Below are 13,162 nucleotides of genomic sequence, written 5' to 3'. Positions count from 1 at the left end.
AAGAAGGAATGGCAAGTACCTCAGGAGGGATAGTGCCTTTACTGTGATTGGAAGGAATAAGGAAAGAAGTGATAAAGAATGGGTACAGATAGGTAGATGTTTCTGGCAAGAAAGTGAAAGGGTTCCTTTCAAATGGTCTCTATTTTCCTTTAAGTGGAGCCGGGTTACCTGCTGAAAGATGGAAGGAAAGAGTCAGGTGTTTTAGAAAGCTACTAAGGATAACTTGAGAGAACTGAGGAAGCAGTATTGCAAGATTCAAAGCTGGTCAGTTGTTTAGGCCTGTGTAACTTTCCCACCACAGTGGCCAGTCTCACCCAACCTTCTCCCAAAAATACCATCAAACCTTTGCTAATAATGGTCTCTTTGTCAAAAATGACTTTTATGTTAGTTCTGCCAACCTTCAGGGATTTCCCTTTCTGGGTGAGATGGAACGCCAAGAAACCTAGAGGCAAAGATTTATCAAAGGGTTTTACATACCGGTTACCTACTATCAAGTACACTGTCCGAACTGCATTGACCTACAGGTATTATCCACACAGCTTTCATCCCTCTGGCTGTAGAGGGATCTTCCTGCCCCAGAGCTCCTGTCGTGAGAACAGGAGGTTAGGAGTGACCGGGATTACCTGAGGCCTTGTAACAAATCCTTTGCCGTCTTTGCAAAACTACACCTTGAGAAGAAGGTGTTCTAAGCTTTTCTATTGTGCACCCATTAGTTTCATATAAATTATACATTATGACCTAGCACTTAGAGGTGTTTATCCACAAAAAATAAAAGCATATATGCATAAAAACACTTGCACAAAAATGTGTATAGCAGCTTTATTCATGATCACAAAAATCTATAATGTATAGATCATGTTCATACCAGATGTCCATCAGTAGAGATTGGATAAATAAACTGGTATAATCATTCAATGGCATACTACTCAGCAATTAAAAAAAGAAAAAGAAAGACAAAACAACATGGATGCATCTCCAAAACGCTGAATCAGACTCTCTGGAGTTGGGGCCCTAGAATCCCTACTTGATCTTAACAAGCTCTGCATGTGATTACTGCACAGACAGCCCGACACTATGCAAACCTATCAGAACTACACATAATCTATGTCTTGTTTCAGAGGTGAGGCAAGTAACAGACTTTTAAAGTGGTTTCCAAAATTCACAGCACTAGTTCTTACTTCCAATACCAGAGCCTTTCAAGCTGCAAGTAAGTGGCTGTTTTTCTCTTTACCACAGCATGGAGCAAGGTCTTGTACTTTCAGTAATTAAGTAAGCTACTGCTATCATCACCAGAGCTGCAATGAGCATTAGAACTCATTACCCTTCTAAGTAAGAGTTATAAATTGCTATTTAGAGATAATTATAGCACTTGATGTCTTTGTTAGAAAAAGAAAAGCAGCCTGAACAACCAGGAGCTGGCCTAGAACTACTGTGTTCCCCCCTAAATAAGACATAGCCAGACCATCAGCTTTAATGTGTCTTTTGGAGCAAAAATTAATATAAGACCTGGTCTTATTTTAATAAATGTATCTTATAATATAATACCAGCTATTATATTAATTTTTGCTTCAAAAGACACATTAGAGCTGATGGTCCAGCTGGGTCTTATTTTCCGGGAAACACGGTATTAGCTAGGCCTTGGTGTCACTGGCGTTCTCAGCTAGGTCTGAGTGTTCTGTTGGACATAAATAATTTCACAAAACATTACACACGGCCACTCTGATCATAATAGACAAGACAAAAACAAGATCCCTCCATAATCATGTCTAAGCGTGGCAAATACAAGAACATTCTCCAAAAGGACAAAACATTCTGGCTAATACAAGTGATGTCTGTATCTTGGCCAATTGTAACTAGGTTGCTTCTTTCTACCTTCTAGATAACAAAATACCCAATCATAGAATTACCTATGCTTCCTGACAACATCCAATCCAGAGCAAAGCCTTGAACCTTCCCCAAATCAACTAATACAAGCCCAATGCTGTAACAAGTCTTTTACACTTTCCTGAGACAGTTGCTCATGGGGTACTATCTGCCTCTTTGTGCTAAGTCAATACAGCCAATGTTTGACTCTGGGTGTGTTTCTGCTGGTCTTTGTCTGGAGGGCATTAACATTTCTTATAATCAAATGTCACCACCCTATCTTATTACTCCCTTCTTATGCTGCACACCTTGAACTTCTGCAGTGTTGCATGTCAATTATATCAATAAAACTGAAATAAAACCATTCCCTTCTTTACTCTTTCCTCTTACCCTGTTTTTATTTTCTTTATACCTCACTGTCACTTTTTTTTTTCCAGTCTCTTCCACTAGACTGTAAGCTTCATGTTCAGTTTTTAGGAACATAACCTGGCAACTGTGTAGAAGATGGACTAGAATAGAAAGGGGCTTTTAGCAGGAAGACAAGTAGGATTGCTCAGAGGGTCAATGAAGAGAAGGTAAAAGCATGAATTAAGGTAATCGTAGTGGGGATAATGAAGTAGGAGTGGGATTAAGAAATAGTTCTTACGTGGAGTTTTCAGGATTTAGTCACTTCTTTATTAATTAGGTAGAGAGGAAGGGATGATGGATAGGGCAGCAATGAACTCCCAAATAGTGACTTGTATACTCACGTCACTTATTTCACTGTATAACTTATTGTGGTGAAATAATGTATTCTATAATATAAACTATGTCCATATTTGAATAAAATCCAAACCTGAGGTAGACCTGTGTTATGACATAGATTCACACTGAAAGCCAGTGTATAAATTTAAAATGTTGAAAACAGTTTAAAAGAAAAGCCTTTTCTTTCTTTGTTGATGTAGAATACACTCTGCAATTCACATTTGCCTACAAAAAGAGACCCACCTATAAAAGGCTTTAATGCTTGCAGTTGGTTAATGATGGTTATAAATTGCTGAAACATCCTATAGGACCAATGTTAGAAGTAGACGTTTCTAAAATAAAACATGAGTATGGAATACATTTTCTGGGAAGTCCTCAGTTTATTTAGACTGCATGAAGTGTATGGGCATGTGTGTGTGTGCAAGAGTAAGTGAGAGACGGAGAGATAAAGTTTCTCCTTGTGTATGCTACCATTGAAAATAAGTTTCAAGAAGTACCAAACAATTCCTAACTTTCACTCATTCTCTTCCTTCGTTAGAGAAACTTTAACCCACACAAGCAAGTAAAAACATTCAGGATTGGAAAAATTCTGGCAGCTTTCTGACTAGACTGAGGCAGGCATGGGAGATTGGTTTATAATCTCAGCCAAAAGAGAGAAAACTTGTTTGAAAGGAGGAAACAGAAAAAGACAGTAGAGAAATGACTTTAATGATTTGGAGGTAGGGTCTTTCTAATGGAACTCAATCCAGAAATTATCCGTGTCTGCCCCAAGACATAGAGCTCAACATCATTGTTCATTAAGGTAATTCAAATTAAACTCATAAGATACCATTATAAACTTACTAAAATGGCTAAAATTTAAAAGACTGACATAGTAAGTTGGCAAGGATGTGAAACAACTAATACTCTCATATACTGATGGTGGAAATGCAAATTTGTACAGCCACTTTGAAAAACATGCTGCCAGTTGCTTATAAACCTGACATTAAAATAAAAATATAGGACAATGATTTATAAGACATCTAACCTAGACTCTCCAAAAATTTAATTTCATGCAAAATAAGGTAAGGTATTGAAACGAGATCTAAAGAGACTGAAGAAACAAAGTACCAAGTGAAAGCCATGAACCTAGACTCGATTCTGGCTTAAAATAATGTAAGAAAACCACTAAGAAAATGACCATTGTACAATTGGGGATATTTGAATATGAACTGCTTTTAGATTACATTATATAATTATTTTTTAATGTTCTTAGTCATTAAAAGAATGTCATGATTATATAGAAAATTGTCTTGTTAGGAGATGCATACTGAAATATTTTAGGTAAAATATCATGGTATTTACTTTCAAACGGTACTGCAAAAAAAGTTGGGAGACATGAGAAATGCTGATCATTATTGAAACTAGGGGATAATCTGTGGATGTGAGTTCCATTCACCAGATCATGTCTTTTAGGTATAGTGATAACACTCTGATCTCTAAAATAACACTCTAAAATATCACCTGTATTATATACCAAATAACCATGATGGTTATAAGTAAAAGGGAAATTGTAGGCAAATATGTATCACATGATTCTAGGTTTTTAAATATACATGTGATTAGTGTATATAGATCCATCTATGTTATAAAGGCTTTGGGATGATTTCTACTTTTCTTGTGGAAAAGGGTCAAGGTGGAAAGGAGGTCATCTAAAACCTTATTATTTTTGATCCTTGGTCTTATATCTGTACAATGAGACCAAATTTTTTTTGAAAAGACTTCTGACTCCTTCTAATGGATGAATATCTACACTGAGGTATTCATGATAGTGAGCTTCTGCATTTGAAGGCAATTCCAGAAAATAATTTCAAGAAACATTCTCAGCAATAACAGCATCATTGAAAACGTATATGCAATCCATGAATAATATAGGCAGTTCCCAATACAACGAATAGTTAAAAATTCATTTATAAATTGTTGCTAATCTTTAGTGATAAGAGATTATGAAGGTAGGACCTTTTCTATATGAAAAAGCTGTAGAAAAGTTACTAAGGTTTTTATTTAATGAACAAAAGTTGTTTGAAATGCATAATACATTTTCCCCACAGCGATGTTTTTAAACGTGTTAGTAAGACATGCAGGTTAGATTGGAAAAGCTTATTCAACCCGAAAGTGACTGAGCTGTCGTCACAGTAGGCCTCAATAAATATTTGTAGTGTGAGGGAGTGACTGAGTGGCCGCATCAATAGGAAGGACCAGGAGGTTCACTAGATAAGATCATAAACACTGGAAGGAAGGACCTGATCTTCCTTATTCATATTTGTATCCCTAACACACTGCCATATAGTTGGCGATCAGTAAATGTTAAATGAATAATCTAAGAGCTATCCTCGCTTTCCCTGGGTATGGAACTGGATTTTCATAATTTATGTGTATCCTAACCCATTGTTAAAAGATACATTTTGTTAAAAGATAATATCGGTTGGTTTGATGGTTCAGTTTTTTAGAGCGGGAGCTCTCAACAACAGGGTTGCCGATTCAATTCCCCCGTGGGATGGTGGGCTGCGCCCCCTGTAACTAAAGATTGAAAAGGGCAACTGGGCTTGGAGCTGAGCTGTTCCCTCCACAAATAGATTGGAGTCCAACGACTTGAAACTGATCGGCCCTGGAGAAACACACTGTTCCCCAATATTCCCCAATAAAAATTTTTAAAAAATTAAAAAAGAAAAGATAAAATCATAAGCTTTGTACAAAAATAAAATAAACATGTTAAAGAATGTTGTAACTCAATTATTGAGGGAACTAGAAAAGTGTGAAAAGCCGGTTCAAGGAGATTCTGAAGACAAGACACAAACAGGCAGTCAGGAGTGCTGAAATAAATTTGTTAATAGATGAAAAATAAGTCAGAATTCACAGGGAAATAATCAAGTGCATCTTCACCAGCAACAATTGTTTGCATTACCAGCAGTTTACAAGTAGCAGAGTGGAAGAATTACTCAGATGCAATGTAAGTTGCAAATAATGACCAAGAGCAGGCTAGACAACACCTGCCATTTCATAGGACACCTACTGTGTTTCCCCGAATATAAGACCTAGCCGGACAATCAGCTCTAATGCGTCTTTTGGAGCAAAAATTAATATAAGGTCTGGTCTTAAATTCTGGTAAAATAAGACCGGATCTTACATGAATATATATATATATATGTTCATTTCAAAGTCTCATAATTTTTCTAACAGTCTCCTCTCCTTGTAATAAGAATAATTTCAAAGATTATTCGTCCTCACACACAAAAAGGCTGGTTTTATTAGGTTTGGCCTGATTGGTTACATAGGTGAAGCAAAGGGAGGAGTCAGCAAGCTAGAGCTTATGCTCCCATTGTAGCCCTAAGCCTGCTTTTTATATCTCCTGTGAGCTAAGAATGGATTTTACATTTTAAAATGATTGAAACAAAATATCAAAAGATGAATAATTTTTTTTGTGACACATAAAACTCAAATTTCAGTCTTCATAATTGAAGATTTATTGGAATACAGCTGTGCTCTGTCATCTACGCATTATTTGTGGCCACTTTATCACTACCCCAGCAGAGTTGAGAAGCTGTCACTAAAAACATATGACTCACAAAACAAAGCCAGGACCAGGGTGAGGCAACTGCGGCACTTGCCTCAGGAATAAGATTTAACGGGGAACTAAAAATTAAGTAATGAATAATGAATGCATGATACGTTGATGCAATATTTTTAAAAATCAGAAGGAATTTTTAAAAAATGAACAAAATTTTAAACAAAGACAGGATCAGTATTACTGATTTTTCCTTTTGCTTCAGGCTCTGGTATGGCGTGGCATGACACTGCTACATCTTACTAGCCTCACCCTGATCCTGGCCCTGTTGAAAACTTAAAATAGTTACTACTGGCTTTTAGAAAAAGCTTGTGAGCAACGCTGTTAACCAACCATATAAGCTTCCTTGAGTTTGCTATTCAAACTGAAGCATGGAGCATGAAGGCCACAAAATAAACTTTTGATTGGGAGATTTCATAATGAATCTTGGATTGGTATCTCAAAAGCTTCTATTGTTTGCTATCCTGGGGCTAAGAAATCAAGTTCCAAAACCTCTCTTTACCAGATTTCTTCTGCAATACCTACAAGTTTGATGATTTCCTCTCTTTTTGTGGTCCTCAAAATTTGCTAAGTTTGTTGGCTTACCCAAGTGAACGCCTTACATTTGTAAGCCTGGGACCCTGGAAGCCATTTTTCTAGCTGGGCTTAACAGATGTTGGTCCCATATGTAAAGACAACCTTCATTTTCCATAAAAATGACCTGTCATAGCTGAGTCAAACATCATCATTCTCAAATCATACATTACAGGCACTTTGTCCAGTTATCTCCTGGTATAAAGGCAGATAGATTTTTACTGAATATATGAAAATAACTATATTGTCTTGAAAAGCAATGAGACTTAGTAAAACTGTGAAATTGGGGGAGTCAGAATCAAATACCATGTAAAAATGTTTTATTTCAGCTTACAAAAGCAGTCTACGAAGTTGTTGTGGGTTATAGATTGCTTAAGAAAAGAAAGGGCCTCCTCACGTATCTATCCAAGAAATAGAATAATAACACAACAACAATATTCCAAACAAATAACCACACTTCACTCTGAGTGAAGTTAATTAATTTTGCTGGGCTGGATCTTGGTTAGCAGTCTGTTCTCATGAAGACACTAGTCTCTGGACTAAAAGGAGTTTTAGAAATTCTGACTTAATTCATTGGTAACGTCTGAAAGTTATCTGAGTGATACCAACTGCCTTAGCAAGAGTGTGTTTCCGTAAATGCCAATAGTTTCAAATGCCTGTTGTGGTCCTTTTCCACTAGTCTCTAAGTCTATTTTTCTTGAAGACACAAACTCTGGGCTGTAACTTATAACAGAGTTCCTCAGAAGGCAAACATCAGAATAAAAAGAAAAAGAGAAGAAAAAAAACTACTATTTGTAGATTACAAAGACTCAATGGCTGTGGTTCATTTATGACTGCAACTGAAAATACCAGAATGGAAGAAAGTAAAATTCTCTATTGGGTTGCAATGCATAATGCTTTCATGAATTTAATCCAATTTCCTGTGAAAGTAAAAACCTGTTCTAGACAGCAAGGGCTCTGGCAAACCTCTAGGGATGTCCTATAAGACATACAATGTCTGAAAAGTTATCTTGATGACATGTATCAGTAAAAACCTATCCTAGGGAAGAGTAAACATCTCTTCTGATCTGACAACACTTTCCATCCAATTTTCACAACAGGAACATCTCAAACAAAGCTAATTATTTCTAGCATCTCTCTTTTTATTATATAACATGAGAAACCAAATCCTTCTGATTTTTTTCCCCTGTTGATAACGTCTCAGATACTTTAGGGGCAAAAGATATCCTGAAATTTTTATTTTATTTTTTCTAAATTTAGGATTCTGATTTTGGGAAGGCAACTCTTTCAAAATAATTGTCAGAGGATATGTGAACATTTAATTAAGATAAGATCATGAGTTCCTTATTTAATCAAAGTGTCAATAAAAGGTTTTTAAAGTAAACATAGAAGGTAACATGATTATAAAAAACCTTAGCTCTATAAAAATAGAGCTAAGAAGACTTTGCTATTTTTTTCTTAAATAATCAAGAATAAAATAAAATCAACATAAAGCACAAACAAAATTATTCTAATAAGCCACAGACTCTCTGCTACACAGGCAGATAACATGAAAGCTAAAGAGTGAGCTTTCATATCATAAGTGAAGTTTATTAAACAGTGAACCAAGAACATAAGCCATTAAAAGTGTCTAATCTTTGCTAAAATTTAATATCCTTTGTAGCCTCTTTTCGAACTCAGGTATTATAAAAACAGAAAACAAAATTCACTTTCCAAGTTTTCTGCATTATACTATTTTATATTCTAGAATAAACTGACCCTTTTCTTAAGGATTGCCTTAGTTTGTTGGGGCTGCTATAACAAAATACCGTAGACTAGGCAGCTTAAACAGAATACATTTATTTCTCACAGTTCTATAAACTAGCAAGTCCAAGATCAAGATGCTGGCAGATTCAGTGTCTGGTGAGGGCTCACTTTTTGGCTCATCAATGGCTGACTCTAGTTGTGTTCTCACATGCCTAGAAAGGAGGAAAGGAGAAATTTGGGGCCTATTTTATAACAGCACTAATCCCATTGATGAAGATTCGGCCCTCATGATCTAATGTTCTCCCCAAAGCCCCAGTTCCTAATACCATTACTTTGGGGATTAGGATTCAACATAAGAATTTCGGGGGACAAAAACATTCAGTCTATGGCACGGACAGAGTGTGATCTCAGGACGTTTATTGTCCCGAAAATTCTTCCAGGGAATGCACAAACTAAAAACTACTTTTATAATAATATAAAGATATTATTTGCCCTTTTCATTCTCATTCTTTCAGAAGTGTACAGTATAGAGACTATCACAACAGATTAAATGAAAAAGCAGACATGAGAATCCAGCTATTTTCTAGTAACCCAGACATTTAAAAGATTTCCAAAAATGTAACATAATGCCATTCTTCTCACATTTTTTTAGAAAATATAGTCCTTTTTCATTAAAAATACTATTCATTATTTTAATATGCAATGGGTTCATATGCTATTGCTGTTTTCCAATGATTCAAAAAATAAATATTATTTTTATGGGTATAAAAACACTACTTTTAAAAGTAACAAAAACAAAGCACATACACAATTTACTTCTCTGTTCACTTGCCTCAACTATTTCTAATAATTACAACTTTTAACAAAGTCATTGACTTTTTTTTCCTTCCAACAGGGATGGACTGTTGAACTGTATGTCATACACAAGCATTTGAGTTACTAACATGTGAACCCACATAACACAACTTTCTATAGGAATGCACATCTGTTTTATACCTTATTAAAATGGCAAAAATGAGCACATTCATTAACATGATTGAAAAGTATAACCTCTTAGTAGCATATAAAATAACATGAAAAGTAGATAAATTTCAAGCTTTGCTTCATAATCAATTGTTCAGTATTCTGATTTACCGAGCTATTGTCCTATTATTCAAATTATTAATTAACTCAATAATAGTCCAAGGTTTTAAGTTTCCTAAAGATCTTGGAAGTTATCTTAAACCTGAAATACTACCAAATATAATTACTGTTGAAATTTAAGGTTCTCAGAATCATGTCTCCATTTAGTTGAACAAAAGTTATATTTTTCAAAATCTTAAAAATTATATAGAAGTAATGTCAGCTTATTTGATCAATAAACTTGTAGCTTAGGAAAAACAAATCCAATTAAAATAAAGTGTACATGAAAGGGTCCAGAATATGCCACTGTGTCATAAAAGTTATTTTGAACAAAAGGCGTTTGAGTTCCTGAAATCTCCTGTCTGCCTAAAAACAGAGCCTCCCAAAAGAACTCAAAAGAACGCAATTGTTGTAAATCCTCGCTTTGGGAACAACCAGTAGAGATGGACCCTTAGAAGTGAGAAGTCTCCACACCCCCCTGAACGGACATTGTCACAAAAACTCTTTTTCCCATCTATGCCCCATTTAGCTTTCCAAAAAATCACTTGGTTTCCCATAAGTGCCTTTCTCTGCCTCTCCTGCCCTTATTAAGATGGTGTATAAGCCCCAAATTCTAACTGCCCATTTGAATCACATTGTTCTGTGAACCCCCCATGTATGTACCTGAATCAAAATCTGTCTTTTGCTAATCTGTCTTTTGTCAATTTAAGTCACAGACTCCTCAAATCCTGAACCTAAGAGTCAAGAGGAAAAGTTTTTACTTCCTGACATACACTTATACTTTTTTTTTTTAAAAAAAGATATATATACATATATATATATATATATATATATATATATATATATATATATTAGTTGGGGAATATTGGGGAACGGTGCGTCTTTCCAGAACCCATCAGCTTCATGTCAAGTTGTTGTTTTCAATCTAGTTGTGGAGGGCGCAGTTCACTGGCCCATGAGGGGATTGAACCGGGGACCTTGGTGTTAGTAGCACCATGCTCCAACCACTGAGACAAACGGCTGGCCCTACTTATATTATACTTAACACTGTCAAATCAGAAAGAAGACTTAGCTCTTTTTTAAAATCAAAATTATTAAAACTATTTTCATTTACCAAAGATTCACCTTAATTACATAAATTTGAATTTTTAAAATATTTCTGATTTAGCTATTTCTGTAAGATGGATTTATTTTTAAGCACGATACTTTTAAGTATTAGATATTTGATTCCCTTATTTTCCTGGAATTTAGGAATATTCAATTTATATAAGCATTTAGTTATCTACAAACCAATCAGAACAGAGTTGTTTAAGAAACTTTTAACTATTAACTAGTATGTAATATTCTCCAAAGATAGGAAAACCTTTTCCAGTTCTAAAACGAGAGGTAAGTGCCTTTCTGACTATATGAACACATATACCCAGACACATAGAGTACTTACAACTTCAGTTCTACAACTTCAGCCACAGATCAAGATTAAACAAAGAAACACAAAAACTCACTGATCTACATAAGTTTTTGCCAAAGGGGGTGGGGGGCGATCAGCAATGTTAAAGTTCTGTTATTGTTACGTGTTTGCCTCTGGGAGCCATAGCAGATGTCCTGGGGTTGGCTTTAAGGTGTACTTTTCCAGTGTGTCTTCCCTGCCTGTTAGGGAAAGCCATTGGGCATCTTGGAGGGTGATCTCTTAAAAACTGTTAATGTTTAAAATTTTTTAAAGGCAAAATCATACCTGTCAATCAAATGTAAAAACACATATCAAAGATTTTTAAAAACTAATTTATTAGTGAGGGAACCAAGAAAATGTTAAAAACCAGGTCAAAGGAGAAGTCAAAGAGCAGACAAAGATATAGGCAACCAGATATGCTGACATGAATTTGGCAATATATGTCAAAGTGATCTGTATCCACAAGGCAATAATCAGTTGCATCCCCACTAGCCAAAATTCCTTTGTGTTTTTATGGACAAGAAATTATTTGTATTTATGGAAGAGAATAAAAGTTTCCCGTGATACTCTTAGGTCCCTGACTGGGTCTGAGAATTAAACTGACAAAGATAGATGAACAAAAGAAAAGCATACGAGTTAATTTAATGTAAATTTTATGTGACAAGCGACTCTTCATAAGGAAATGAAGACATAAAGCAATAGTTAAACCTGAGAGTTTTCATGCTAGATCTGCCAAAGAGTAGATGGCCCTGGGGAAACATGATAGGGGCATGAGGTAAGGTAGTAAACTGGGGGAAAGTGATCAAGGCCTATTTGTTTGGATTCCTGATGCACCTCTGTCTTGGAGGGAAGGACGTCCCTTTCTTTGGGGTGTAGGGAGGGCACTTCTCACATGAGAGTCTTACTACCTGCTTCAGGGAAGACAGAAGAGGAGAGAAAGTCAGAGATACCTTCTTGCTTTTGCCATTTTCTCAGACTTCTTTGGCTTAAATTGTTCAGTACACCAAAGTGCCATCTTTTAGGGTAGTGTGTCCTGAATCCCATCATATTTCTATCTGTTTATTACAACTAACAGAAGGATAAGATAATTCTGTGATGACAAGAAGAAAATTTTGAGATGTCCTAAATTAAATTACAGCAGGCCAGAGGGTAGAAGAGACAAAAAGGGATTAATCATTTGGGTGGAAAAAACAACATGTCTGTTGTCCCAGAGTATTGCAAATGTTTTCATACCTCAAGTAGCAGGGGAGAAAGATGTAAGCCCTTCTGAAAGGATTTCCATTAGCTATAGACAAAGGGGGGGGTGGGGGTAGAAGGTGACGCAGGCTCTCAGGCTAGTTCTGGGATGGGTGCAGCCGAGTCCACAGCACAGCCCAGAAAGCTCATGTGTTAAAAAGACGCGGAGCTTCTGGGGTTCTACAGCATCTGGGTGTTCTCTTTTTTTAGATAATCTTAGACATAGCCACCTGGAAGATAATTTATTAATTCCAACATACACTAAGGAGTGTGCAGTCTTTTTGTTGGTTTTGCCCTGCCATTGTTAACTGATTACCACTTTTTGTCTCTTCCTTCCACCCTCTGGCCTGCTGCAATTTAATTTAGGACATCTCAGAATTTTTTCCTCATCAGAGACAATGAAGGATGTAGTCCAGGAAGCTAAGGCAAGAGCACACCTAACATTCCACAGAACACCCAGCAATCTTTTTCCCTCTTTTCAAAGTATTCCACAATTTTTCCTGACATGATTTTCTTCCACCTCTCAGCGTGCCTCTTCCCTACTCCACTCACAAAGACCTGCCCTTTCCCTCTCTATCCTTTTCCTCCTTCATCACAAGTCCCATTTACCTTTGACTCCATCCAGATCTTCTCCACCAACTTTCAGAGACTCTGGGAATGAAATAATTTATAATAAGGAGCTGTCAGCCTGATACACCTTATTTACCCAAAGATATGAGTATGCCAACAGTGATATGAATAGTAAAGATGCTTGATGCCCTAAATGAAATCTCTGATTGAAGGTGTTTTTAATAGGTAGCAAAGTTAAGTAAAAATTCTTTAGGCAG

The sequence above is a fragment of the Rhinolophus sinicus genome, linkage group LG03, assembly GCF_036562045.2.
Source record: "Rhinolophus sinicus isolate RSC01 linkage group LG03, ASM3656204v1, whole genome shotgun sequence".
Lineage (NCBI taxonomy): Eukaryota > Metazoa > Chordata > Mammalia > Chiroptera > Rhinolophidae > Rhinolophus > Rhinolophus sinicus.
This window is presented reverse-complemented; position numbering follows the sequence as displayed.